Source organism: Colobus angolensis, unplaced genomic scaffold, assembly GCF_000951035.1.
Source record: "Colobus angolensis palliatus isolate OR3802 unplaced genomic scaffold, Cang.pa_1.0 Scaffold61, whole genome shotgun sequence".
NCBI lineage: Eukaryota > Metazoa > Chordata > Mammalia > Primates > Cercopithecidae > Colobus > Colobus angolensis.
The window spans coordinates 2,178,212-2,191,488 of NW_012119710.1; positions in this window are offsets into that span (position 1 = coordinate 2,178,212).

The window sequence follows — 13,277 nt, forward strand, 5'->3', positions numbered from 1 at the left end:
GTAACTCAAGAATGGCAATTTTGGATCCTCCAAACAGAGCAGCTTGCCTCAGCATACACCCCAGCTCACGGGTCTCATTTGATGCAGAGAGCAGCCTAAACCAAATGGATTTTGCTAGCTGAGCACTGCCACAACCATGAGCACCATTTGAGATGGGCCCCCAAATACCAATCTGCTTCCTGGCACAGGAACCCTGAAGGGCAATCTCTCTGCCAGCCTTTGCCCTCCGCAGCTGGGTGAAGCTCACCTAAGACTATCCTACATCTTTGTCCACCCCTGGAGGACAAGGCACACGTGGGAAATCAATGACCCACCTATACAATCGCTGGGAAAGCTCATATCAGCTATCAATAGTGATTAGGTGGGTCTTTTGTTTAAAAATGGGAAGAGACAGTGAAAATTTTCTGGAGATGCGAGGACAGTCAGTGGCCTGAACTGAATAATCAGACCAAATAGCTCATGCTAAAATAGAGTTAATGCAGGAGAAATAGAAAAAAAACTTGAGTCTTACTATCATGTTCCTTGAGATTCATAAGTGTACTGCACTGACAAAATAATCTCAGACGGTTACAAAAAAAAAAAAAAAAAAGCAGCAGCATTTGAAAACAAAGTTACGGAGATTAGCATAAACTTGAGTTCAAAACTAACAAAGCCCACTCACACAAAAATTTATAATAGCAGACAGGTGTGGGGGCACACGCCTATAATTCCAGCACTTTGGGAGGCTGAGGTGGACGGATTGCTTGACTCAGGAGATTGAGACCAGCCTGGGCAACACGGCAAAACCCTGTCTCTACAAAAGTACAAAAATCAGCCGGATGTCATGGCACATGCCTGTAGTCCCAGCTACTTGGGAGGCTGAGGTAGGATAATCGCTTGAGCCTGGGAGGTCGAGGCTGCAGTGAGCTGAGACTGCACCACTGCACTCCAGCCTGAGTGACAGAGTGAGACCCTATCTCACAAAAAATAAAAAAATAAATAGTATTTCGACATTACAATTAGCCACACATTTTTTTAAAAAATTTTTAAAAAATGTATAATAGCAATTTGATGCAGCAGTATACTAAGGAAGAACTTGATGTATTTTATCCTAGGAATTCAAAGATGACTTAATAATTATCAAAGCCTATAATGTTTTTCACCTTTCCAAATTATTGCAGAGCAATAATCATTATATCTAGAGGTTAATATGGAAAAATAGGGGCTGATACTGATAGATACCAAAAAAAGGCATTGATAAAAATTCCATTTTAGCCAGGCACAGTGGCACACACTTGTAGTCCCAGATACCAGGGAGGCTGAGGCAGGAGGGTAGCTTGAGCTCAGCCTGGGCAACATAGTGAGACCCCCATCTCTAAAAAGAAGAAACCAATTTTAATCATATATATATATATATTCTCTCTCTCTCTCTCTCTCCTACTAAAGAAGGAATAAAAGGACATTTCTAAAATGTAATGAGAATATCAGAAGCCTGCAGGAAACATCATGAGAACAGGAGAAAACCTGCCTTAGCAAACAAGAATGCTTGCTGTCTCCATTTCTAATTATCACTGTTTTGGAGCTTCTAGCTAATGCAGTAATATAAGAAAATTAACTAAGATTCATAAATATTTTTTAAAAGGAAAGCACAAAGTAATTATTTGCATGAGATAATCTTATCTATCAAAAAAGTTCCAGAGAATCAGCTCAGAACTAATGGAAACAATATGTGAATTTAGTAAGATAGCTGGTCAGAATATACATTTATAAGAATCAATAGCTTTCCAAATCCTAGCTTTCCAACAGCAAGGACAATTTATAAAATAAATGTAATTGAAAAAGATCCTACTCACAATAGCAGCAAAAACTATCACGTACCTAGAAATAAACCTAAACAGAAATATGTTAGGTTTATAAGAAGCAAACCATAAAACTTCACTGATGATCACAAAAGAAGACTTAAATACAATGGAAAAATGCACCAGGTCCCTGAAGGAAAACTCAATATTGTGGGAATGTCAATTCTCCTCAAATTAACCTATAAATTTAATGGCATTCCCATCAAAATCCCAATGGCTTCCTCTCCAAAACCCATAACCCAAGTCTAACGATGAGAAAAACATCAGACAAGCTACAATAGAGGATTCTTCCACAAAAGGCCTGCCCAGGATGCCTCGAAAATGAGCTATCAAAAACAAGGGAAGTATGAGAATCTGTCCCAGCCAAGAGGGGCCTAAGAAAACAGGACGAGTAAATATAATGTGGATGAGATCCTGGAACAGAAAAAAGTACTTTAAGTAAAAAGCTAAGGAAGTTGGAATAAACTATGAACTTTACTTAATGTAGGATCTTGGTTCATTACTTGTAGCCAATGTATTGTACTAATGGAAGGTAATAGGGGGAACTGGGTACAGGGTATATGGGAACTCTCTGTAATACCTTTGCCATTTTTCTGTAAGCCTAAAATTGTTTTAAAAAATAATATCTAGTTTTTAAAAGTCCCAATGGATTTTGAAGGAGAAGAAGAGAAAATGTTTCCATTTTTATTTTAAATATTACCTGAAATGATAACAGAGTGATAACAGGGCAGAATTCCCATTTTAAAATTAATGAGTGCCTAGTAAGTCAAGGTGAAGTGAAAAGGTGTTCATCCCCTTCTCCTCTTGAAAAACCATCCTGGAAGAAGCAGAACAAAAAACACAACACAAAATCTACCTCGGATAAACTGAGGAGGCATCAAAAGTATTATCAGATTGCAACATAGGCAGGTGAAAGACAGCTGGAGGAAGGGCTGCCTTAGCAGAGAAGATGGAATCAAATCTGAGTGCCCAATGGTGGGCGCTGGAATGCAGAAAGCCAATTTGCCCACCAGCAATCACAGGAAAGGCTTAGGAACGGCAGGAACCAGGTCCCTTAGAAAGCCGAGGTGAGGGCTGCGGCTGAAAATAGAAGGATCATTTTTCAAAGCTTATTCAAGAAATACTGAGACTCCCAGATTGCCCATCCCAACCCCACCCAAGGCAGTTCCCTTCCTGTCCCTGCGGACCACCGTAGAGTCCTTTCCTAGAGCAATGGTCATAGAGAGACTTCTAAGTTGTTTTCACCAGGCACTGAGGAGGGTGGGAAAGTGCTGAATCAAAGACAGATGGGGGCCGGGCACAGTGGCTCATGCCTGTAATCCCAACACTCTGGGAGGCCAAGGTGGGTGGATCACTTTAGGTCAGGAGTTCGAGACCAGCCTGGCCAAAATGGTGAAACCCCATCTCTACTAAAAATACAAAAAAAAAAAAAAAAAGGAAAGAAAGAAAGAAAAAAAAAATTAGCTGGTTGTGGTGGCAGGCACCTATAATCCCAGGTACTTGGGAGGCTAAAGCAGGAGAATTGTTTGAACCTGGGAGGTGGAGATTGCAGTGAGCTGAGATTGCACCACTGCACTCCAGCCTGGACGAGGGAGTGAGACTCTGTCTCAAAAACAGACAAACAAACAAACAAACACAGATGGAGCTGAGGCAGGCAGATCACTTGATGTCAGGAATTTGAGACCAGCATGGCCAACATGGTGAAACCCTGTCTCTACTAAAAATATAAAAATTAGCCAGGTGTGGTGGCACATGCCTGCAATCCCAGCTACTCAGGAGGCTGAGGCAGGAGAATTACTTGAATCTGGGAGGCGGAGGTTGCAGTGAGCTGAGATCGCACCACTGCGCTCCCGCCTGAGTGACAGAGACTCCGTCTCAAAAAAAAAAAAAAAAAAGAAAACAAACAAACAAACAAAAACAGATGGGAGGCTGGGTGTGGTGGCTCATGCCTGTAATCCCAACACTTTGGGAGGCCAAGGCAGGAGAATCGCTTGAGCCCAAGAGTTCCAGACCAACCTGGGCAACATGGCGAGACCTCATCTCTACAAAAAGGAAAATTAGCCTGGCATGGTGCATCTGTAACCCTGGCTACTCAGGAGGCTGAGGTGGGAGGACTGCTTGAACCCAGCAAGGTTACAGTAAGCTGAGATGGTGCAATTGAACTCCAATCCAGCCTGGGTGACACAGTAAGACCCTATAAAGAAAGAAAGAGAGAAAGCAAGCAAGGCAAACAGATGGGTAAGGAGCAGTTTGAGTCCTCCAGCTCCTTCCCCACTCAGGTCCAAAATCAGAGATCCCTTCTGACCCAGCATTACCTTGAAGTCAGACCAGGACTAGATTTATGACTCTCAACCCTTGTGTCCACCCTCTGCCCACACACACACACCCACTGGTGAGAAAGTGGAGGGTCATTCTTTGTAAAAGAAGGGAAGACCTACACCACACAGGAAAAACACAGCTTCACCCTCCAGTAAAGCATTCAGTCTGTGAATCCCACCTGCCTGGGTGTACCAAGCTTGTTGAGCAACTTGCTCTTAAGAATGAAAAGGCAGCCAAGGATCACCAGACATTTGAAGAAAGCCACTGCCTGACAGGGAGCCCAGTGAATGGGGGTGGCAGGGGGGAAACTTGAAGAAGCAGGTAATACAGAGAACAGAAGGAACAAAATATATTCTTAGAGAAGAGAAAACATTGCATTCATTCAAAATAATGGAAGGAGGCTGGGTATGGTGGCTCCCGCCTATAATCCTAGTACCTGGGGTAGCCGAGGAGGAAGGATCACTTACATTCAGGAGTGCAAGACCAGCCTGGGGAACATAGTGAGACCCCATCTCTACAAAATACTTTTAGAAATTAGACAGGCATGGTGGTATGTGCCTGTAGTCCCAGCTACTCAGGAGACTGAGGTGGAAGGATCGCTTGAGCCTAAGAAGTTGAGGCTGCAGGGAGCCATGACCATGCCACTAAACTCTGGCCTGGGTGACAGAGCGACTCTGCCTCAAAAATAAATAAATTTAGTACATGATACAGATGGTACTACAAAAGAACAAGGAATAGATGGATTATTCTATAATTGGTGTTAGGGCAACTCTCCACTAAGGAAAACATAAAGTCACATCCCTATGCTATACTCTGCACCAAAGTAAATTCCAGATATTTAACAAATATCTGGATATGTTTAAATATCAGATATTTAAACAAACAAACAAAAAGAGCAATTAGAAGAAAATCTAAGATTTTTTTTTACAATTTACTGAAGAAGAAGCCCTGTCTAACCATGTTCACAAAACTAAAAGGAAAAACAGAAAACACCTAAATTTCCATACAGCAAAAGACATCAGAAATAAAGTTATAAAAATTGCTTGCATTGAAAAAACTGCATTACATATTTCAAAGTGTTTTGTTAACCTTAATATGTAAACTACATTTCTAAATCAATAAGAAAAACAAGGACTCCAATTTTAAATGGACAAAGGACATAATCAAGCAATTTGCAAAAGAAGCATGAAAGATGAGTAAACATATTAAAATAAGCTCATGTTGCTAGTGGTGTCATATAATTTGAAACAACGAGATACATCAGTTGCATAGCAAACCACTGAAGATTAAGCAGATTGATGGTGTTCAGCATAAAGGTGTCAGGGAAACAAGCAGGCTCGTACAAAATCAATGAGAACTGACATGGGCACAATCACTTTGGAGGACAACTAGGCAAAATGTTTTAGGATGGGGCCGGGGGCAGTGGCTCACGCCTGTAATCTCAGCACTTTGGGAGGCAGAGACAGATGGATCATGAGGTCAGGAGTTCGAGACCAGCCTGGCCAACATTGTGAAACCCCGTTTCTACTAAAAATACAAAAATCAGCTGGGCATGGTGGCAGGCTCCTGTAATCCCAGCTACTTGGGAGGCTGAGGCAGGAGAATGGTTTGAACCCAAAGGAGGCGGAGGTTGCAGTGAGCAGAGATTGCACCACTGTACTCCAGCCTGGGCAACAGGGTAAGACTCCATCCCAAAAAAAAAAAAAAAAAAAAAGAAAGAAAGAAAAAAGGATTTTAGGATGTAAAGCAGGGCATATCGTTGACCCTGAAATTTCACTTTGGGAACTTATCTTAAGGGAATAACCAGAGAAGCAAACAAAAGATACAACTAAGGATGTGTACTGCCACATTTTTATGATAAAAAATGTGACCTAACCTAACTATCCATTCGTTTTTGTGCCTATATGTTGGTCTTCCTTGGGATACTCTGAGCTTCACAGAGGAAGGGATTGTAGGTGTCTCACTCATCTTACTGCCTCTAGTGTCTGATGTGTCAATCAGTGTTTTAGATATGGAGCGATGAGTTGAGGGAAAGAGAGAAACAATGTTAAAGATTATTTGGAATCTTTAAGCCCAGTGATTTCTATATTTCTTACTTTCATAATTGGAGGAACTACTATAGGTTTGTCAACCTTCCATTTTGCCAAGTAGGGTCCCTCAGAAAAACAGTAACATCACTTCGATCCTCTACACATGCTATTATCACCCTTGCACAAAAGAAAAAGGACATTTGAACACCAAAAATAGTAGGAAATATTTCATTCAAAATGAAGATTGTTCTTTAAATTGAATAGCTTTAGCTTTCTGAAAATAATGCTACATTGCTTTATGGTTTGCATCTTCTCAAGGACGAGGGAAATGTTCTCTGACAAGCGTGGCTGTATGGATTGACATGTGGAAACTGGTCCCTCATTTTACAAATGGAGAAAAAACCACTGAGGCTCTGAGCAGATACAAGATCTGACTCTAGTTCCCCAGGAGTCAAACAACAGGGGTGGGACTAGAACCCACATCTCTTGACTCCTGGCCCAGAGCTCTATTCTTTCATGACAGTGCTCTCCACCAGCAATGTGGCTGCACCATTTCTGGAATGAAGAATATTCCCCTATGGTGGGGCTTTGGAGATCATTAAACATAACATCTACCTGGGCATAAATTATCTTCAGAAGAGCCCCCAACCTTGGCTTACACACCTCCAGTAACAAGAAACCCACCACTTGCAGTGGCAGCCCCTTTTTTTGTTGGGTGGTTCCATTGTTTTGGCAGTTCTTATTTTCCTGGAGCTTATATGTCTCATTGTGGCTCCACCCAGCAGTCCTAAAGCCGCTAGCCAATCTGCACGAGGGTCTCTCAGGTTTAGGAGTGTGTGGCATCCAAGCGCACCTTCCAGTACACTTACCATGTTACGACTTATCTCCTCTATATAAGTATTGGAGCATTTAAGTAAGTATTCCTTAAATATATTTGAGGAGAGCGACGGGCGGTGTGTGCATGCTTCATGGCCTAATTCAACTAAGCACTCTATTCTTAATTTACTACTAAATCCTCCTTAGACTCCTAGGTTTCATAAGAGTTATCGTGGGGTTTTCTGGTATAGAAAATGTAGCCCATTTCTCCCACTTCATAAGCTACACCTTGACCTAACGTCTTTGCGTGGGCGTTTGTGCTTACTTTGGGTCTCTTGTTGAGGTTTGCTGAAGATGGCGGTATATAGGCTGAGCGCATCCTGGAGTCTCCTGGGACAAAAAGCGGCCTCTCTAATGCCCCAGTCCCCCTCCCTTTCTCTAGCATCCCTCTGCAAGACTGAGAACATACTTCATCTCTTGAATGATGATTGAATCCAATATTCCCAACCCTATTTACAGACAAGGAGACTGAGAGAGTGCTGTAGAAACCATCAATTCCAACACTCAGCACCACCGAGGTCTTCCAAAATGGAGAGAGTTGCCCAGTGTCTCAAGTTTGTAAAGAGTACTCTACAACTTGTACTCCAATCAATGATTTCAACCTCTTTGATTTTACCAGTCTGCCAAGGTCCTGTCTACAAGGCAAGTTCTATCACTGGCTCTCAGCTGATATCTGGGGGTTTCCTTTGCCTATTCCCCCGGTTAGACACACTGTTAAGAAATTTTGGTGAATAACTGCATGATCATCTACAAGCTCCATAATGCCTTGGTTTTAATGTTGCAAACAATGGAAATTGCTCTGGCTGATTTTGGTCACCAGACTCCAAGGTGACCACTAAGGATACCTACTCCTGGTGGCTGCACCCTCGTGTAGTCCCCTCCCACACTGTACCAGGGTTGGTCTGTATGAACACAGAATATGGCAGTAGTGATGGAATGTCACTTCTGAGATTAGTTTATAAAGGGCTGTGGCTTTCCTGGCCTGTCAGAAACTGTGTGATAATAGATGTTTACTGTCTTCAGCTGTTAAGTTTTGGGCTATTAATTATGCAGCAATAGACAACTTGTAAATTGAAAAGGAACATAGTGAAAGGATTTCAGGTAGCTCATGATCCTCTGGAAGCTGGAGAAACAGGTGTGGGGTGCACACAGCCAGAGCCACAGCCAAGATCATGCTAGAGACCTGATGTGGTGAAGACATTGCTCCCCAACCTGACCAACAGGTGCCAAAGCCTGCACCACCAGCCCTAGCCCACAGCTCTGTTGGACTCAGCCACTGACATTACTGTCCCTGAGAACTGACTGCACTGCACTCCACCCATGCCTGAAAGGACTGTCCATGGTCCATGCTCCCAATTCAAAGTCAGGAAGATACATCTGATTGACTGAGCCTGGGTCATGGACCAGTGCCTTACCTGCAGGGAGGCTGGGGAAGGGAGTTTTTGTTGTTTCAGCTTCTCCAGCGGGCAGGGAAAGGGCACGCTCTGCTTCTCCCCAAGGGTCAGAAGGTGGGATGCTCTCCAGCCACTGGAAGGGGAATCAGATGCTGGGAAGCCAGAAAAAAGAGACATGTTTGCTTCAATGTCATCTAGAATTCAGGGATAATTCAATGAGATGGTTTATGAGCATGCCTGCAAACTCACTGGGACTCAGTAAATGTTTATCATCCAGATGGCAACCAAGGTGATCTCATGAAAACAAATCAAGTTCTGGGTCTCCCCAGCTTTAAAATAACCAGTGGCTTCCACTGCACTTCAAAGAAATCCAAACTGGAAAAGGCTGGCGGAGATCCCACCCACTTCTCCCCACATCTGCTTCTTGTCCTTCTTGCCACACTGCACCCCGGGCACACTAGCCTTCTGCCACTTCATAGAACAAGCCAATTCCATCCTGCTCAGGGCCTTTGCAGTGGCTGTGTCCCCTGCCCAGAAATTCTGCTACTCAACTCTCAGTGGGGCTGGTTCCTTTGTATCTAGCAAGACCCCCACCGAAATGCCACCTCCTCAGAGATGCCTTCCCTGTCCTCATGATCTAGGGCTGCTCCCTCACTCCCACGCCACTATTCCCATACCTCCCCACCTTTCCATGCCTCAATAGGAGGGACTAATGAGGGAGATTTTCTGGAGCACAGACAGGGGATAGTGGTTTGGGCCTCCCAGGGAGCTGGCAGGAGCAAGGCAAGCTGCTTGTCAGTAGAGCAAAAAATGGCAACAATGATCTGACCCAAGGCATTTTGATCTTAGCCACTGTCAGCAGCTGGATGAGCAATTCCTTGGTCTTAAGCCAGTCCCTCCTTCCTTCCAAGAGAGGGATCCCTCAGCTGTTGGGCGAATGGACAAGACCAGAACAGAACTGTGCCTGGCTCAACATAAGGCCTGTGGAATCCAGGTCCCTTCAGCAGCTCTTCCAAATGTGGATTTATTTAAAGCATTTATCCCTTACCATTAAAAAGGGGAACATCTTTAATAAAAGGCAGAGAAAACAAGGCCGAGTCAGTAGGATTAGAAGCAGTAAAGCAGTCATAAGAAGGATGCAACTGCCAAAGCTGTTAGAAGTGAAGGTGGAATTTGGCTCTGAGCTTCCTGGCAACCTGTGCAAGAAGGGAAGACTGATCAGTTACGGAGCTCTTCTTATTAGCAAGGAAGATGCTTGCCAGTTCCTTGGGGAAGATGCAGTGCGTTCCAGTTTTAGTTTTTTCTGGGCACTAAATCCTGATTGAAATTTTGCCCTTGTGGTTTTAGGAAAGGTTATATGTGCAATAAAAAAGTCCTTGTTTTACAACAAATGTGGAAGTGAATCCCTAGTGACCTTTCCTTCTAGGATCCAGGGGACATTTACCTTGGAGCTAACAGGAAGTATGTTTTGCTTGGTGTCATTATTATTAGTAGGGGGTGGAGGGAAGGCCTCAGGTGGACTTTTCCTTTTAAAGAGGTGAACTCTATTCATTTAGAGCATCTCGGTAGCCTTCACAGGGACCTGGAGGTGACTGGGATTGTTAGCACATTTTTTTGCAAGAAGAGGTCATAATGTATCTGGCCTTGAATCACAAAGTTCTGGTCAGCTCCTTTTTGTGAGATATGCTCAAGGGAGAAATTAAGGAAATATTTCACCACCCATTAGACTGAAAAGCTGCATTATGGAAAAGGACAATGAACCAGAAATGACCAAGAGCAGAGGACACTGAGCAATGGAGCCAGGCAGACCTAGGTTTGAATCTCGCCCCGCCTCAAACTAGCTGTGTGACCTTGGGCAAGTCTCTTAACCTCTCTGAACATGGTTTCTCTGTCTGCAAAAAATGGTGATGATGACATTCATCTTGGATTATTGAGAGGCTAGATGGTAATAACCCAGAAGGTGTGTGCCATATGCCCTGTTCACTTCAATCCTTTTCTCCTTCCCCTTCCCTTAAGTTCTCAGGAAATGCCAGTGGAGCTCTCAACTCATCCCTACTTTGAGTTTCAGGCCCAACTCAGCCCACAGAGGCACAGTCTCACAAGACGTCTTTGTCTAGACTGCTTCTCTGTGGTGATCACATTCAGGGTCTGGGACCACTTTCTGACCCAGAGCATGTGTGTCAACCCTCCAACTGCCTGGGGCTTGCCTTCTGAGATGTTTCCAACAATTCCCCCAGCCTTATTTCAGATTCCTTCCTGTGCCTTGGCCTTGACTGTGTAGCTACAGGGGCAGCTTCTTGAGGGTAGAATATAGAACCCCTGGTCCCAACTCTTCATGCCATGTAGGAAAACACTGGCCCCCAGAGAGGACAAGTCAAATGCTTCAGGCGGCAGGCTGGGACTCAGACCTGGGTCTCTGGATCATATCGCATCTCTCTGTTCCCCACAGCCCCTGGGCAAGTCCCAGTGTGACACCTGAAGTGCTGACTCAGCAGCCTGCAATGCCTGAGGACCCAGTCGCACTCTACAGATGCAGCTGAGGACCTACAGCTTCCTGGCAAAGGACGCCAGACTAGAAATGGATGGGGAGATTTAAATAGAAAACCAATGCCACAAGAAATTCCCTCCTTACCTCACTTCCAACTTGCCAGCTCATTCTCTTAATGATCTTTTTGCTCTCTGGAGGCTGGGACCACACCCCTCCTTTATCTACTTCTCTTTTTGCCCTCATCTCCGGTATCTCTGCCTCACCCTCTACCCCAGTCACTGCAGGACATATGTCCAACATCCTGGGCACGTTGATGCCTCGAGGTCTTTGCTTCTGCTCTTTGCCTTCCTGGCAATGCCATCCGACCATCGGTGGAAATTCCAGGCTTGCCTCTGACATCACTTCCTTGGTGAACCTTTCTCCTCAAAAGGAACAACAAATGGCTCTTTCCTCAGTGCCCTTTCCCCTGGCCGGGCACTTGACATCCAAAACAATGCTCAGTGCCACTGGAGGTGCATTCAGTTCTGAATTAATTGAAGTTATCTGCGAGTGCCTTCATCTCTTGGGCAGACCAAGACCTCCTTGAAGGATCTTGTCATTCTAATCGTGGAACACCTCCCCACCCCCACCCCCCGTCCCCCAGTATCCGACACTCTGCCTGGCACCAAGCAGAGAGATACTCAGGAAACTTAGTTGCATTGAACCTCATATAATGATAGGGTTGTTCCTGTCTCTCGAGCATCTACTGTGAGTAGCTGGGTGGTGGGCCCTTTACATATACTCTCATGACTCCTTACTCGGAGCCAGGAACGTGGCTACTACTGTACACCACTTTGCAGATGCGAGAAATAAAGGCTCAGAGAGGTGAAACACACTTGCTCCAGATAACGCAGCCAGTAACAGGCATGAGATTCCAAGAAGTTGTGTTTGTGACGCCAGTCAAGGGAAACGTATGATGTGGTACCTACAGTGCTCCCTCCCTCATCACCCCCACCGCCTCCAGCTCCACATCCAGATTCCAAAAGCCATGAGCACGCCCAGCGGTCTGACCATGAACGCCCATCTGGGAATCGCCAGCAGCAGGGTTGACAGGGAACTCCATCCGCCTTGGGAGGAGGCTTCCCTGGGGTAGTACACTCTGGGGGCCGTCTGGGCAACTCTTGCAGGGCTTCGTTGATGTTTGGGGGGAAGGACCGCCTCTCATTGGATAGCGCCTCCCCCAGGCGCCTTCCTGGGAATCACCAACTGGGGTTTATGGCCCCAGTTTTGGAGCCTGCACAGCGCATCCTCCCTTGGTAGCAGAGATGTCGCCATTGAACCACAGCACACGAGAAAGGGGTTGATTGGGGAATGGTTGTCCTGGTTACGCCACCCCGCAGTGTCCCTTGCCCTCCTCCAAGACTTCCAGCCCCATCACAACCTGTCAGTTTTCCAGGCGCCCAGGAAAGCATATCGAGCACTCAAGCACTCTGACAATTCCACCCCCGGCCCCGTCTTTCCCTCTCCCCCTTCTCTCTGTGATGTCGAATCCCATTTCACAGATGGAGAAACTGAGGAATAGAGCAAGTGAATGCCGCTTAAACATCTTTTCCAAGCCAGTCAGGGACTAGCCCCTCCAGTTCTCAGAATCTCTCTCCCTCTGTAATACATTTTGATTTGAAGAACATGTGCTATTCGCGCCTTCAAAACCGCAACCCCAGGTTAAGAGTTAATATTTTTAACGAACCCCAAGCCCCTCACCCTCAGCCTTCGCGGGACGCCTGCGTTTTGCAACTTCAGTTTGTATCTCCAAACTGCTGAGCATTCAAAGGGTTAAATGGCACCGGGAGGGGGCCAGCCGCGGAGCCCTGAAAGGGTTAAAAATCCAAACGCGTGGACTCCCCCCGACTATTTGGTTCCAAATGGACAGCCATGGGACCCTGAGAGCCAGGGAGCCCCCCTCGCAATGACTTTTTAAAAATTTGAGAACTTTTACTTCCGACCCCAGAAAAGTATCCCAGTTCGAAAGTTCTCTCTTAACCTTTTCTTTTTTTCATCATTTTTTTCTCGATTTCTCCACGGGCTGGATTATAAAACGCTCCCTCTCCCTTTGGGTTTGGGGAGCCGGGTTCCCCCTCCGGGCAGGGCGCGGGCCGAAGGGGCCCCGGGAGATTTCTCCGGGGCCGGGTCGGGATGCGGCTGGTGAGTCCCGGCTCCGGCCCCTGAATTGGGGGGTCCGCGTCTGCCCCAAACGCCGCTTTCTTCCGTTTTCCATGTCATTTCCTGTACTAATAAGATGGTGGTCAAAGCAGGGGAGGAGAGCAGCAGCGAGTCGCCGCCGCCGCCGCGCCGA